Here is a 16,022-nt window from a genome sequence, read left to right on the forward strand (position 1 = left end):
TGTCCTATCCCTATTACCATCCCTTGCTATCCTTTTCACTTGTAAAATAAAAGGTCGGATCCCGCGTCCCTCAATAACTGACACAAGTCGAGGTTGCCTATACGAACAACAAACGATAAAGAAATAGAGCGCGTCACCAACCTGAAAATGTTGAATCAGCTGGATGAAATAAGGCCTGCTTAATGTTTGTACTCACAAAGTGGTACCAACATTTCTCTCTCTTTCTCTGCGGTTTTCCTTTATCGTATTTTTTTGTCTGCCCTCTTCTCCGTCGTTGCTTCAGTCACGAAGGCGTTGCTCAAGTACTTAAAAGTCGACAGATCTCTGTGACCGCCTGTAGGCCTAGTGTGCTCCCCTAAGTGTGCGCATGCTCCCTCCCTCGCTTTCATTCGATCACTCCCCTTTACCCATTCCCCCAGTGCAAGTTAGCTAACTGGACGCACGTCTGGTCAGTCTCCCAGTCATTTCTTGCTTCTCTATCTCTCCCTATTCCTCGTGATTGGCCATCTTGTCCTCCATTTTTTCCTTACTTCCCTTCTTCACTGGCTTTCAACTTCTCTTTTATATCCCTTACTTAAAAAGACCCCTCTCGATGGCACTAACCAGCCTGCTTGCTTGCTTTCTATTTCCCGTATTGTCCTTATTGTATGTGTTTTCATTGGAATACAGTTAAACATCGATATAACGAACTTCAGCATAACAAAATTCTCCATATAGCGAAGTATTTCACTTGTCACAACTTCATGCCCATAGAACACCATGCATTCTGAACCTCAATATAACGAAGCGTGATATTCAATGTACTGATGGGCTAGTTGGTAAGCCATGATTCTCGAATAGGCAGCGCACAAAAGGGCAACGAACACGTACACAAAAAAGACGCAAACACAAGCGCTGTACTGCAACTGGTGATTTATTGTCGAAAGACCCGGCTTATGTATGTGAACACGCACATGCGCTCTGACAGCAGTGGATACGATGAGGATCGAAAAAAAAACCGAGGAAACCGCACAAATAAAGGCACAACAACAAAAAAAAAAAACAAAAAAAACAAAAAACAAAAAAAACACGTGGTTCTAATAAAAAATTTTGCCACACATGTGGTTACATACCAAGGTATCGGCGCGCTTTTCCAGAGAACGCAACCGAGGGGCAACTGATACACTTATCTTTCCATTTGTGAATTTCTATGGCCTCGATTACCTCTCTGGTTTCCTTCTTACGTTCCTTGCGCACAATCTCCGTACCTGTTAAAGTGGGAGCACAGCCACAGTCCCTACAATGGAAGGCCAAATGCCCAGAATCTTTTGCAGCAAAGTGGCGGTTGTTTTCCGTTAGCCGTGTGTTTATGCACCTGCCCGTCTGACCAATGTACACCTTGTTACAGGTCAGAGGGATCTTGTAGATCACCTCTTCTGTGCATGCGACGTAGGGGTTGCGGTGCTTGATTTCACACGATTGCGTATGCGTCTTAGCGCCATTCACCTTTTTGCACAGGCCCGACAATCGCACTGGTGCCGAGAACACAACGTCGACACCGGCTTTCCGGTCTATCTTTCGCAGATTGTGCGAAATGGTGTGCACATAAGGTATCACCACCGTATGCCGGTGGTTCTTACTTGCGGCAGCACTTGTTTTCTTTTTTTGCAAGCCTTCTGCGACCGAAACCAAGAGGTTCGTCGGATATCCAGAGCGCCTAAGGCGGCTCACCTGGTTAGTGAAGCTGGCATCACCTTTGTGCGGACAGGATTTCTGGAGGGCACCAGAAATCCTGTCCAGTGCTGCCGCAAGTAGGAACCACCGGCGTACGGTGGTGATACCTTATGTGCACACCATTTTGCACAATCTGCGAAAGATAGGCCAGAAAGCCGGTGTCGACGTTGTGTTCTCGGCACCAGTGCGATTGTCGGGCCTGTGCAAAAAGGTGAATGGCGCTAAGACGCATACGCAATCGTGTGAAATCAAGCACCGCAACCCCTACGTCGCATGCACAGAAGAGGTGATCTACAAGATCCCTCTGACCTGTAACAAGGTGTACATTGGTCAGACGGGCAGGTGCATAAACACACGGCTAACGGAACACAACCGCCACTTTGCAGCAAAAGATTCTGGGCATTTGGCCATCCATTGTAGGGACTGTGGCTGTGCTCCCACTTTAACAGGTACGGAGATTGTGCGCAAGGAACGTAAGAAGGAAACCAGAGAGGTAATCGAGGTCATAGAAATTGACAAATGGAAAGATAAGTGTATCAGTTGCCCCTCGGTTGCGTTCTCTGGAAAAGCGCGCCGATACCTTGGTATGTAACCACATACTGTGTGGCAAATTTTTTTTATTAGAACCACGTGTTTTCTTTGTTTTTTTGTTATTTTGTGTTGTTTTTTTGTTGTGCCTTTATTTGTGCGGTTTCCTCGGTTTTTTTCGATCCTCATCGTATCCACTGCTGTCAGAGCGCGTGTGCGTGTTCACATACATAAGCCGGGTCTTTCGACAATAAATCACCAGTTGCAGTACAGCGCTTGTGTTTGCGTCTTTTTTGTGTACGTGTTGTTGCCCTTTTGTGCGCTGCCTATTCGAGAATCGTGATATTCAAGATTTCAATATAACGAAGTTTCAGTGGCGCCCTAGAGGAAGACCCAGGCGATAAACTGAAACTTTCTGTGGACCAATGGTCGTGTGGCTGAATTGTATGCGGTTATTGCGAACGCTTATCCTATATTAACACAGTGCGTTGTACCTGCATTTCTTTCGGGTTCACTGATTTACGCTCGAACTTCTTCGTCGGCGCAGCGTCAAGCCACGGTCGCCGCATCTCAGGTTGATTTTATAGCGTTATTGAAATTATTTTCTTAGTGCCCTATTATTCAAACATTCGTATGGCACTTACCGTGCATTAAAAAAAGCCTTTGGCGGCTATATTTTGCTTAAAAAGACGACTTTCGATTTAACAGTTTCGTCATAACGATGTAGCTTGCGACTTCACCAACTTCGTTACATCGAGGTATAACTGTAATAACAATAATGCCTCCATTTACACCTTCTCCACTCCAGGGTAGAAAAATCGGTGTTTCTCTCACTGTTAATATCCCTTTCTATCGTATCTAACTTCAGTATTTTTTTTTTCATCTGTTATGTCCACATAAGTAAAAAAATAATTGCGCAGCTTGCACTGCGTCGCGCAAGGCTGGGGCACAGCAGAGCTGGTTGGCACTCGGCTGGTACAGGCTTGTCTAGGCACACGTGCAATCACACCGCGATGCACGAAGTGCTCACGTGATCACATTGTAAACCACAAGTATTGGCTAGGTATCGATCGGGTTCGATTGGGTGTCCCTATTTCTGTCTATTTCTTTCTTTCGCTCTCTATATATTTCTTTCCCTCTCTTTCTCGCTCTTCCTGTCTCTTTTTCTGTTTCTCTCTCTCTCTCTCTATTTCTTTCTGTGTCTTTCTATCTTTTTCTGTTTTTCTTCCCTTTCTTTCTTTCTTTCTTTCTTTCTTTCTTTCTTTCTTTCTTTCTTTCTTTCTTTCTTTCTTTCTTTCTTTCTTTCTTTCTTTCTTTCTTTCTTTCTTTCTTTCTTTCTTTCTTTCTTTCTTTCTTTCTTTCTTTCTTTCTTTCTTTCTTTCTTTCTTTCTTTCTTTCTTTCTTTCTTTCTTCTTTCTTTCACTTATTTTTAACATTCTTTCAATTTCAATATAATAAACATGCTTTCTGGAAACCTTTCTGTAAGTGGGTTATGATATGAAAGACTTTCGTCGCTCAAGACGCGATCGGGTTACATTTGGTATAATAATGTTTGCCGGAGTGAAAAAAAGAACCATACGTATAGCGTGTGTCGTCACCAGCAACGCTAATAAAGGCGGCCACGGCCACAATGTGATACAGAAGAGATAAAATGTGCTATTTCTCAAGCACGCGATACACATGTGAACACTACACAAGTCATCTCAGAGCTTTGCCTTTGTTTCGCTCTCCTTTTTGTCTCTTAGGCTGCATGCAACGTTAAAAAAAAGAGCATTAGAGCATGTTTCATTACGTGCGATACCGTACACAGGGAAGGATGCGAACAATATACGGCTAACTACGAGGCATGGTATACGCTCCTTATGCAGGAAACTGATAAAGCGGTCTGGTGTGGATAGGCGTTGCAGTGTGCAATGTATGGACAATAAAACTTGACAAAGAAGCTACAGTGATTTAGGCAAAAAAAACGTTATTGCTGGAATGTTAAAGCGATGAAATTACACGCATCATGAAGTCATGCAGATAATGGAGCCGTATTACATGGTACCTATATATATGTAGACAAATATAACAGTCTGTCCAAACTTCATCTACGCTTAGATACAGACGGCTGTGCACGTTGTTCGCAAAAAAGCAAAAGTAGGAAATATGCGCGAAAACAGCATTCCGCGCTGGCGCTGAAAACAAGTAAAAACCGAACGCGTATACGCGATATGTTGCCGTGTCGTGTGCATTAGTGGCTGCAGTTGGTTGCGTAGCTCGCTCCATATATTCTACTGCTTCAGACTTCCGCGTGAAGCTCGTAATTTCGTAGACACACCATATGCGGGCAACAAATATGCGGGCAACAAAAATGCCATATGCGGGCAACAAATATACACTCTATTGGGGAGGCGGGACAGGAGCGTCTCCTCAGCTCGAGATATTCCTGATGGAAGACGGAGTTGAAGATTCGGACGCAAGCTGTGAAGACTAGAGTTGGCAAATTCCGTCGGGTTCCACTATGCAAGTGCGAGTTCACATAGAAACGCACGCAGCCTTGTAGCTGTGTCGGTTCTGGATAACAGTATAGTAGCTATAGAGTGGATGCCATCACGGGAAGATCGGGCGGCCTCATGTGCACGGTCCTTATCACAGAAACCGCAATGGTCCGGTATCCACTTTACGTTATGGTGCGCTTTTTCTCTATAGCGCGGTGATGATGCAGGCTTATGTCAGCGACTAATTGTTGATTAGGTCCATGACGAAATGGCGACATAAGACACTGGAAAGCCGCCTTGGAGTCAGAGAAGATTGGCCATGCCTGTGACAGTTCTTCAATTACGAACTTCAGTGTAGAACGGAGGGCGGCGATTTCTGCAGCCGCAGATAATGTGAAATGCAATGTCATGAATGTTATGATGACGTATTTCATTAAAATAACCAATGCGCCTTCGGAGCTTAGAGGAAACTGAACCATCCGTGTAAATGAGAAGGCGTCCACTGTGTTTCTTGTGCAGTAACAGTAGCGTGGCTTGTTGCAAGGCTAAATATGACAACTGGGTATTCTTTTTTTATTATTCCAGGAATGGTTAGAAAGGCTTCGAGGGATGTAGGCACCGCAGCGGTGACGGTGATCTTGCTGCAGGCGTGAAGTGAAGTTCGATGGTAGATACCTCAAAGAATACCACGTACGTTGTGAGGATGCCCCAGTGAGCACCTATCAGGAATCGTGTGTTTGGTAGAATTAAATACGCTATACAACGGATCTCTAGTGTTTCAGCGCTTTCTGCGCTAACACGATTTCCAGCAATTTCCAACGCCCTGGCAGAGTGCCATGAAAAAAATTGGACGCTATATTGACTGGAAATCGGCTTCCACCATCGAAAAAGAGAAAAAATTATCACCCCACCTGCTCACGGATTATTTCTGCATACAATCTACTACTAACCCGGTAAATCGGACACGGTGTCCACTACCTGAGGTATTACGCCTTTCGCGCTATTACGCGTTACGCCTTTCGACGCATTGTTTGAGGCCCGTGTACTTAGATTTAGGTGCACGTTAAAGAACCCCAGGTGGTCGAAATTTCCGGAGCCCTCCACTACGGCGTCTCTCATAATCATATGGTGGTTTTGGGACGTTAAACCCCAGATATTATTATTATTATTTCGACGCATATATCATAAAGACTGCCATGCATTCGTTAATTGTGAACAAGGCACCCCTATCGGGCGCCGAAACGACAATTCTATTATCTTGTGTTTTATTTTAGTTGGCGAGTGTACGTTTTCTTCAGCCATCATTTTATCATTTTATTCTTCCCGTGCTCGCTTCGTTTTAACAGCGCATTCAAGGGCGCTCTTAATTGCTGCAGGGCTTTTCTTTCTTACCTTTTTTTGCATAACTTGGGCACGGCCGCTCTTTTCTGCGTAATGGTTTTCTTGCTACACTACAGGACACCAACGAATCAGAGGAAATCAGTAGACAGTTCCGGAAAAGATGCCCCACGGTAAATATTTTCTGCAGTACCTGCAGAGGTGGCTTTGCTTTATATACTGTTCTCTGTATGTCCGCAGTAATACGTTGAACAATATCTGACCCAAGTTTGCACAGAAAAGCCCCAAATATTCTGATTTATCAAGGAAAGTATAAAAAAATCAGCCAGTTCCACGCCGTGAAAACCGTCGGCCAGCGATGCTGTCGCCCATTTCGTCAGTCATTTCATTTGCCTGCTAAGTTTCGGCAAAGTTTTCACTCAGTGTTTGATATACCCCTTAGCTGGCTCGTGATTAGCGTCTCTCCTCGTAAGCTCGTGTTGGCACCAGGGAAACGACCGGCAGCGTCGTCGCCATCGTCTCGTCGCTAATGCTCGGCATCTCTGACGTATATCTCGGCCGCTGAACAAACATGACCACGTAAGAGCGAGAATGATCCCCGCAGACGCGCGCGTGATTCGGTGCGGCGAGAGGGGAGGGGTAAGTGGCCCACGTAGACATTCCCCTTTCGCAATCGTATGCTTCCCATAAATTCATGTTTTGCAGGCGTGGGTGTACAGCCCAGTGGTTATGACACTTAGGACAGTGAGGGTACGGGTTCAAACCCCGCCTCGTCAAGGAAATTTACTTTGCTTTATTTATTTCTTCATTCACTCTTCATTCAGTCACGCTTCCTCTCCGCAGACGTCATGCGTGACGAATGACCACAACACCGCCACAGGGTCCGTAAAGACAGCTTGGCTGTAAGAAAGCACTCTAGCGTGAAAGTACTATGCATAAAAAAGACCAAAATTCCGCGGCAGTACGGATAAAAACACTGCACTCGACGGTGCTGAAGCCGGCGTACAACACTTGATCCACCTTTGCACGTCACTTAGGAGTTGCCTGTAGGCGAGGCATCGATATCTCCTCGCCCGTCGTGCCGATAGGAGAGGGTAGTAAGAAGGGACAGGCTTATTCTGGTTCCCGCGAGAACTCACGCTCTTAATGCTGTTGCACTTATCACACGTATGAAATGTACGTAAATCTGCCTTAATCTTCGGGTAATACTGTACTCCACCTCCTGTTGCCGACCTTCTGACCTCGACGAAGCCTTCGTTTTTGAGCTATTATATGTGTTGTTTGACTTAAATTCCCGCTTTCTCTTTGTGAAATATTTTCTCTACAGAGAGTTCAACCTGCCCAATACTGAGTGGCTCGGCCGACGGCAGCTTTGCTGTAGTCTCGAAGGTTTAATTGAACTCTTTCCTAACGCCCCAGTCCAACGCGTCAACCAGTAGCAACATATAATTATAAGTCAGAAACGTTTTACAGTTTCTTCTCCTCAACTACGTGCACGAGAAATTAAAACAAACCTGCATGGTTAAGGGACAAGCAATATTTATTCATGAATACATCCATCTCGTTTCTGTTTTTAGTATTTCGTACTCCAATCTCACAAAAAGTTATCGCAAAAAAATGTGGATATTTTATTTACCCCGATGAATACAGCAATTCATTGAGAAAAGCTCAAAGAAAATATTATCAGGAACGTAATCTCAAATTTATTCGCGATAAGCCCAGCAAAAAATTACGAGGGATGCTTAGAACCTCCTAAGAATGTGAACACGAAAGACAGTTGACCTTCTGTTGGTCTGCTGCTGAACTTTCTGTTGAACTTTCTGTTGAACTTTCTGCTGGTCTGCTGTTGCGGCAATGGCCTCTCTCTCCACGAATTCTGCACTCCCAGAACGCCTGCTGCTCTAGTTGCGCCGCTGTCGCAGCGTCATCCATAGCCACTTTCTCTCGACGGCGGCTACGACGAGCGGCATCTCGAGCTACTGAGACTCTTACGCCGTGACGTGCTTTCTCGCCCCCTCACCTTTTCGGATGGTGCCTGATAACTTGATATCTGCGCCATTTTTAATATTTTTTTTTTGCTCCCTCACGTAACGCTGCAAAGAAGAAGCGGACGCGCAGCTCGCGTGCTCACGTGTGTGTGTGTGTGTGTGTGTGTGTGTGTGTGTGTGTGTGTGTGTGTGTGTGTGTGTGTGTGTGTGTGTGTGTGTGTGTGTGTGTGTGTGTGTGTGTGTGTGTGTGTGTGTGTGTGTGTGTGTGCTCACCCTCTCTCTCTTTCTGTCTACGCCTAACTTTCAAACTCCCCATCCCTTTCCCCGATGTAGGGTAGCATACCCGTTTCTCTAAACTGGTTAACATCCCTGCATTTCCTCGCTCACCAGTTCATTCCTTCCTTCCTTTGCCAGTGTTCAGAGCAACTACAATAATTTAATATACCAGCTTTACTATAGGCAACTTCTGTGTAGTTTCGCGGATGTTATACTGTATCGATATCGTGACCCGCCGTGGTAGCTATGCGGGTAAGGCATCGCGCTGCTAAATAAGATGACGCGCGCTGGTTCGATTTCTGGGTCACAGTTACCGCGTTTCGATCGGGCTGAAATGCCAAAACAAACGCGTGCTTAGATTTAGGTGCGCGCTAAAAAACTTCACGTTGTCAAAATTATTGCGGAGCCCTCCACTGCGGCCTGCCTCATACCTAATCTTATCGTGGTGTTGGCACGTTAAACCCAACCATTTATTTTATTTAGTTCGTTAAAACATTTTCATTCAGCGATGCGAAAATTTTTCGCCCTTGCCGCTTATCATGTATTGATCGTGTATATAGTTTTTGTAAGATTATAAACTGTGCTTCTTATACGCTGTTTTTTCTGCCTAATTTTCCCTCAGTAATTGTTGTCCTATGTGTTTTTTTTTTTTATCGCTGCGATGTTTCGCGACTTGAGATATATTTATGAGTTTCGAATGTGAAAAAGAGAAGGTGTCACCGTCGACTGGTATCCCCATCTCTTGATTTCGTCATGCGAATTAAAAATACCATTTCACTGGTTTGCAATTCGGGGCACTGTGCTTTAAAAAAAAATGCAAGGCATGTCATGGCGATGACAGTCCGCTTTTTCCTCATTCATTTTTGATAGGATTTTATTTTTGCGCGGGTTCTCATTTTTGCTGGTATGAAAACACCATAGCCTAGAAACCCGAAGGCACTGACATTCTTGATTTTCCGTTTGCTTCATTTTCTACTGGTAACAGTTATATTTAGCTGTCGCTTGGTGTAACCAGTATCGTCTGGAGTCGTGCGAAGCAGTCGATTTTGGCGGCTCTACTCTTACGAAACACTCTAGCATACCGCATGCTTTTTGAATATTAGCCTACGTGTTCTAGGCAGAGTGTCGGAACGGAACGAAAACCGAAAACGAAAAACGAAAAAAAAAAAACGATATTTTTGACCGGAACGAAAGCGTAACCGAAACGTTATTTATTATTTCGTTCCGGAGTGAAACCGAAATTTTTTCAATCGTTTTTCGGTTCACGAGAAAATTTCACAATCTGGAACAACTGAGCTCATGCAAATGTGAGCATATCTCGGGGTATAGTATTAGCGCGTACCTCAGACAGGAAATCCAAAGCAAAGATATGTTGAAATTGTGCGAAAAACGAGAACAGTGGCAACCAGAGATGTTTAAATTAACGCAAGTGGACTTTTGCGCGCCTGTTAAGCAGGCCAAAGTGGAGAGGGCATTGTCAGCGCTGAAGTTTGTTACAGCGAAAGCTATTATGAGATCACAACAGCCGATTTTGGCTCCATGGTTGTCCGCGGATTATGAGATCACAACAGCCGATTTTGGCTCCATGGTTGTCCGCGGCCGCCGGTGTATGTGACCGCTATCGCGTGGTTATTAGAAAATATATAAGAAAGTCGTTATTAGAAAATATATAAGAAAGAAAAGTCCTGTCTGTCTTTCTAGTCCCGTGTGCTCGCGCTGTTTCCGACGATGAAGCCATGCCAACAAGCTCAAGTTGACACCCTCCTAAATGAGAAACAAATTTCTAGGATCCGGGCCCTCTGCGTGGCAGTCGGGTCTTCCACCACAGTGTCACGCTGGTGCTTATAACTCCATCGCAAAAATACTCTACACAGGCGTAATGTCGGGCAAGGAATCGCGTTAACATATGTAATATAGCGTGGCAGAAGAGTAAAATAACAACCAGTCATCACACAATGCTAATAGAGCATTGTGTGATGACTTAATGCTTCCCACCAGTGTTGCGGAGTTACCACTCCTGAATTGGAATGACTCCGGAATCATTCCACATTTTCGCGACCCCGGAATGGAATGGGGACAACGCAAGGAGGAATGGAATGGGAATGGAATTGCGTCTTTTTCCGAAAATAGAGGACGTTTTCGTCTACGTGCTGTTTTTCAAGCTTCAAACGTTAGTAAGTCAGAGCCTCGCAAGTTAACACTAAAGCAGTATTTTTAAAATGGCTTAGCTGATTACAAGCACGGTACATTTATAACCAACGCGCCTACTAGAAACGGAGGCATAAGTTAGTGTACAAACAAATGTATTATCCCAGCAGATACCGAAGGGAGAAACAAATTACCCCTGCGCGTTGGATCCTATTGATACCCCCCACCCGAAAGTGGCGAATACTCTATGCACAGCCTGATCTTTATCTCACGAGCAGTTTAGTACCTGACACATGTAAATAACCTTTGCTACAAGGAAGACATTGCATACCTGCGCACAGGCGAACACAGAAAGTTCTCCTCACCCCCTCCATGCTTGCGAGGCGTGCTTGACAAGCGTGAACGCTGACGGGCAGTGCGGCCCAGTGTTCCGTATTCGATGCAAAGGCGCTTTTGTCAGCATAAAAATACGCTATGTCGTCATTTTAGCATTAACAGATTTAAGCTTAAACAATATTGAAACACCACCATTCGTTCAAACATGTTGACCACGCAAATACTATCGGTAGCGGGAGAACTGCACCTATAGGAATTAGTAGGGTGGTTGTACTGCACGAGATATGTCACCAAGCTACTATTCCTCGACCTTGGCAACGTGTTTTGTGTACTTTTGCAGTTCTTAATGCATTTGATGACATCAGCTTTAGGGGGCGTTCATTCTTAACTCGATAAAACTATCAAGATGCCTTTCCTACGTTGAGGAATTACAGGAATGGAATCGGACTGCCAGGCCATTCCCTGAGTGCCAATGGGCTAAGTTTTTTTTTCATTCCGAGGAATTGAAAGGAATGCAATTGCGGCAAGTTCTAATTCCCCGGAATGGAATTGGAATCGAATGGAGGCGCCCATTCCGCAACACTCCTTCCCACCCACTGCAAAGTGCTCAGCCATAATTATTCATTATCAGCCACAGCACAAAGTGCAGACAATGCCTTACAGATGTGTACCGCGATTCTCCGAAGAATGAAGAAAAATGGCATAGTGGGAACTTCACTACTTCAGAAAAATTGCGACGATTAATGACGTAGTGGGTACGTTGCATGTTTACTTGTATTAGTTGCCCCAAGAGATAACGGGCCCTACAAAGTGCGCTCTTCTAGCTGTTGCTGTGACTTGCTGCGTGTTTCACGCAGGCCTGGCGATCTTTTTATCAGAACAGCGGTCTCGCACATCAGAGAGTACACTCAATGACGTGCTGCTTCTGAGATCGTGCTCACTCCCTTGACACAAAGAATTAAGCCAACTAAAAAAATTCGTATTTATCTTGTGAGAAAATAAATACTATGACTTTGAGATGAATACTGGTTTGTGCTAGTTGGTAGGAATACGTGGTACAGTTACTTCCGCTCCTCTGAAGAACGTGTTTTACCCTTGTCCCACTTTATTAAGAGGAGGGCAAGCAGCTACATCACAAATCCAATGTTTTTTTTAATGATTGCCTCACCTTTTTCATACTTTCTTTTTTTATACAAAGAAATAAAAACCGTTACGAACCGTTACGGAACGTTTTTTTTTTTGCGTTCCGGAACAGAAACGAAACGGAACTTTTTGCGGTGAAACGAAACTAAAACCGAAACGAAAAACATTTCGTTCCGACACCCTGGTTCTAGGTAGCACAGTACTACAAGTTTAACGACTGAGTGATATTCAATGGAAAGATAAGTTAAAGACACACACAGAGAAAAAATGTGTCAGTTAGGGGAACAAGATGAATGTGTCCCACAGAAAGTTGAGCTGAGTTGAGGTAGGAATTCATCATGAACAAGATCAGGCGTGCAGACACGGACACAAGAGAATTTTCGCCTTGATGTCAGCGAAAATTGAACACGCCGACAGTGTGCTCATAACGATTGACGTTTACCAATATGAGACTAACATCTTGAATTACACATTTCATCAAATCATCTCAGGAACGTAAATGGCGAAACAATCCAACCAGCGTCAGCAGTGCCTTTATATTTGACGATGACTTGCGCGTGCAGCTTTTACCTCGGCTCCAGTGTTGCTATGGAGGAAACAACTGCTTTAGAGACGCAACTGCATGTCTGGCTTGGAATATTTCGGGGATTGCGGCTCGACTTTGCGCACACTCGCGGGACCGCTCACGGGAAAGGGGATTTAAAAGCGACAACATCGCACTCATACGCATGTGTATACGTGCACTTTGCACGTATATAGTTTGTATGAGAGCAGGGAATCTTACAGTCGAATGCCTGGACTCCTATATTCTGTTTGGAAAAGATGTACGAATGTGAAGGCGTGTAGCCTGTCCAAAACACGATAAAAGCGTTGTTGGAGTTCCTGTTTGATATAGGCTTCGACACTCGGCTCTAGCACGCGCAGACGAAAACATGTTTTCATGCGGGTATATGCGTTCAAGCTTCCAAATGTTTGCGGAGCTACGCGAAATATTTGAGCAAGAGAATTTTGCTCAAACGTACTTCCTGCATTTAATGGAAGGATGATGCGCATTGAAGTCTGTGTAAGCAGCCTGGCGAGCGAACAAGAATTCAGAATTGGCAACCGTATCTTGGAACCTGTGCAAGATTACGTTTATCGAGGCCAAAAACTAACGGGGGGTGCCTACTGATGAAAAGGAAATTCACCGAGGAATAAGTATGGGCTGGAGCGCTCACAGCAGACATTCACAAATTACGACTGGCAACTTACCGCTGTCCCTAAAGTGAAAAGTGTGCAATCATTGCATCGTGCCAGCGCTAACATGTGAGATAAAAGCTTGGAGGATAACGATTGAGAAGTTAAGGATTATGCAGCTTGTGACCGAACGGAAAATGACAGGCGTCAGATTAAGAAACAGTAAGACAGCAAATGGAATTAAAGAACAAACAAGTGTAGCCGATATTCTAGTTGCAATGGAGGGGGAAATGGAGCTGGACAGCCGCGTAATGCGTAGTATAGATATTCGGTCGTGAGTGGGAGAAGAGGTACCGAGGGATCGGAAGCGCAGCCGAGGTCGGCATAAGGTGGGATAATGCAATTGGAAAATTTGCAGGCATAAAATGAAATCAGCGCGCGAATATGGCGGGGTCAATACGAGATCGAGCCTTCGTCCTGCAGAGGACATAAAAACAGGTTCACGATGATGATGAATTACTTCATCGCCACGTGTCTTCCTCCTCTCCCTTCACCTGTCTCTCCCCTATTTCCTTGTTCCATTGGCGATTGGCAGGCACAGAGGCACGCTTTCCTCATGACCTCTCATTTTACTCCTCATTAAACCCGATTTCGTCCTCTCTCTCACACAGAGCGACATTACCTCTAGCTTTCTTGGTGGTTGTTGCCCTGCAGCTATACGAACTTTTATTGCGAGTCCCCGAGTTTGCTGTGATCTCTGCTGCAATATATGCCCAGTGTGGTACATACTGCGTCCAGAGCGCGTATTTGTTGCGCGGCAATCCTCTATAGTAGCCCGAGGCATTGTAAGACAAGGCACAACACGGCACAAGACGTTGCGGCTTCTTTAGGCTAGCAGGGTAGGGGGCAGGACTTCTTTGTGCCCAGACCACATACCCGAGGGATCGTGCAAGCTTAACACAAGGGTCATATAAGCTTCTCGTCTCTTTGCAAGCCCCGGGGCAGAGAATGATTGGTGCCAAAGGTAGGACTGAGACCCGGCTCAGCAAATGGGGCTCATTTCTCGGCAGCTTCGGCAGCCTGTGTGACACGCCCAACAGAGTAACAAAGTCCGCTTCTTGTCGGCGAGCCGTGATTGCACGAGAAGAAATGATATTGAGCTGCGAGGCAGCAGATTGTTCTCGCCACGTTTACATTAGGCAGCGTGATGTCAGGGTGAACAAACTTGTGTGGCGCAGTGTTTGCCCTCTGGGACTGTTCCACACACTTGTGTGGCACAGTCCCAGAGGGCGGACAAGCTGAGGTAGACGAAAATTTGAGCAAAAGCAGTATTCCGAGTATCGTGCACAAATAGACAATGATTGGAGTCCGTGACTGCCGCCTCCAGCTATTGACGGAGTCAGGAATTGAACAAGAGAAACACGTAAACATTTACTAGGAAACTATTTTATAAGGATAAATGAATTATATGCAGGTGTTGTGAAATAACGACTTGGTAGTTGAAAAAAAATTCAACAAGAATTACAACCACCTCAGATAAAGGCACTTAATAAACAACTTCGTTTTCTGTGAAATCTCACTTGTTCTTTCTTTCCCACGAGAAAGAATGCTAAGGTGTTGCGAACATCACGTATTTGCAGTGATCTTGTATTCATTCATTCATTCATTCATTCATTCATTCATTCATTCATTCATTCATTCATTCATTCATTCATTCATTCACTTCTGAAAGTGTCCATGAACAGCTCTGGGTCTTCGTAAGTTTTTTCTCTAGTCATGTATATAGCAAAAAACAAATAGGAAAAGAAACTGAAATGCACCACAATACCTTGTTTTCAGCAGTGTGTCGGAGCGGAACGAAAACCAAAAGCGAAAAACGAAAAAAAAATATTTTTGACTGGAACGAGAACGTAACCGAAACTTTATCTGTTATTTCGTGCCGGAGTGAAACCGAAATTTTTTTAATCATTTTTCGGTTCACGAGAAAATTTGGCAATCCGGAACAACTGAGGTCATGCAACGTGAGCAATTATGCATATGACTCTGAAGGGTAAACTGGTTTGTGCTAGTTGGTAGGAATTCGTGGTACAGTTACTTCCGCTACTCTGAAGAACGTGGGAAGAACGTGTTTTACCCCTTTCCCACTTTCTTAAAAGGAGAGCAAGTAACTATACCACAAATCCAATCTTTTTTTTATGAGTACCTTAACTTCAAACTTTCGCAAACAAAGAAAAAAAAACGTTACGAACCGTTACGGAACATTTTTTTTTTCGTTCCGGAACAGAAACGGAACTTTTTGCGGTGGAACGAAACTAAAACCGAAACGAAAAACATTTCGTTCCGACGCCCTGGTTTTCAGTCTATGCTGAAGAAACGCAAAATAAATTTTGCATGACCAAAGGCAACACATAGCTTTGTTTTGTATTGATATCTATTCCCAAGCTAAAAGAAAACACCTTGTTTTGTGAATAGACGGCTTGCTGAAAGAGGTCCTCAACTACCCTTCGTGCTTTGTGAAAAAACACATACAGCGGAAAGCATACGCGATCTCAATAATAATAATATCTGGGGTATTGCGTGCCAAAAGCACGATACGATTATGAGGCACGCCGTAGTGGAGGGCTCCAGAAACTTAAATTTCGACCATCTGGTGTTCTTTAACGCCCACTGACATCACACAGTGCACGGGCCTCTAGCATTTCGCTTCCATCGAAATGTGACCGTCGCGGCCGGTATCGAACTCGCGACTTTCGGGTCAGCAGCTGAGCACCGTAACCACTGTACTACCGAGGAGGAAATCGGCCAAATCTTGCAGTCGTGCGTGGAAAGGGGTGTTTACGGGCGGAGCGAGAACTTGCCATTTTCTCAAGCGCGATCTCTTCGTACAAAGACCGGT

The sequence above is a fragment of the Rhipicephalus sanguineus genome, chromosome 1 (genome assembly GCF_013339695.2).
Source record: "Rhipicephalus sanguineus isolate Rsan-2018 chromosome 1, BIME_Rsan_1.4, whole genome shotgun sequence".
Taxonomy (NCBI): domain Eukaryota; kingdom Metazoa; phylum Arthropoda; class Arachnida; order Ixodida; family Ixodidae; genus Rhipicephalus; species Rhipicephalus sanguineus.